The sequence below is a fragment of the Austrofundulus limnaeus genome, unplaced genomic scaffold (assembly GCF_001266775.1).
Source record: "Austrofundulus limnaeus strain Quisiro unplaced genomic scaffold, Austrofundulus_limnaeus-1.0 Scaffold864, whole genome shotgun sequence".
Classification (NCBI taxonomy): domain Eukaryota; kingdom Metazoa; phylum Chordata; class Actinopteri; order Cyprinodontiformes; family Rivulidae; genus Austrofundulus; species Austrofundulus limnaeus.
In genome coordinates this window covers 23,062-23,678 of record NW_013953266.1, presented here as the reverse complement: position 1 = coordinate 23,678, position 617 = coordinate 23,062, and the positions used below count along the sequence as shown (strand labels likewise).

General features: G+C 36.7%; 1 long non-coding RNA gene across 1 annotated transcript in view; it reads left to right on the top strand.

The window, feature by feature from the left end:
- Nucleotides 1-346: 346 nt before the first annotated feature.
- LOC106532981 (uncharacterized) overlaps nt 347-617 on the top strand; it is a 3,038-nt gene continuing 2,767 nt past the window's right edge. Inside the window, exon 1 of the long non-coding RNA XR_001312178.1 lies at nt 347-430. This is a non-coding gene — a long non-coding RNA (uncharacterized LOC106532981). The remainder of the gene's footprint in view (nt 431-617) is intronic.

Below are 617 nucleotides of genomic sequence, written 5' to 3'. Positions count from 1 at the left end.
GCTACTGATTATGTGTTGGAAATTGTCCTAAGCCTTTCTGACATTAGGAGCCTTCGCTTGATCCTCAACAACCTCAGCTTCCCTTTATCAATAAACGACACGACTGAAATTACCAGCATTAGCACCACAACAGGTAAAAATGCATTTTCTTGTTTCTCCGTTCCATTCATTAACACAAGTTAGTATGAAATATGTGTCACTTTATAGCACAACTCTTGCCCTAACTTGATATTTTGTGCTGATGTATTTCCTTCAGTGTGTTCACAAAATGCAAATGCATCCCAGTGCAAATGTGAGGAGAATTATGCCTGGTCTTATAACASCTGCATTGCCTATGGAGCCTGTGATACCATTGTAGGTGACACATGTGGATGCATTAAGGGCCTCCCATCTGGTGGTCAATTTTGTCAGCAAAACATAAGTCAAACAGGTAAGTCTGAAAGGTCTCAGTTGATTTTCTGAAATTCGAGTTACTCCAGCCTGTAACATAGATTTTAGCTTGTTTTAAAATGATGACTTCAGCTAGTAATAAAGTATATTTAATATTTCTTCTTACTGTCATGAAAAATAAGAATATTTATATTTATCAGTCAACAGTTAGAAAATGTTCTCTGGTT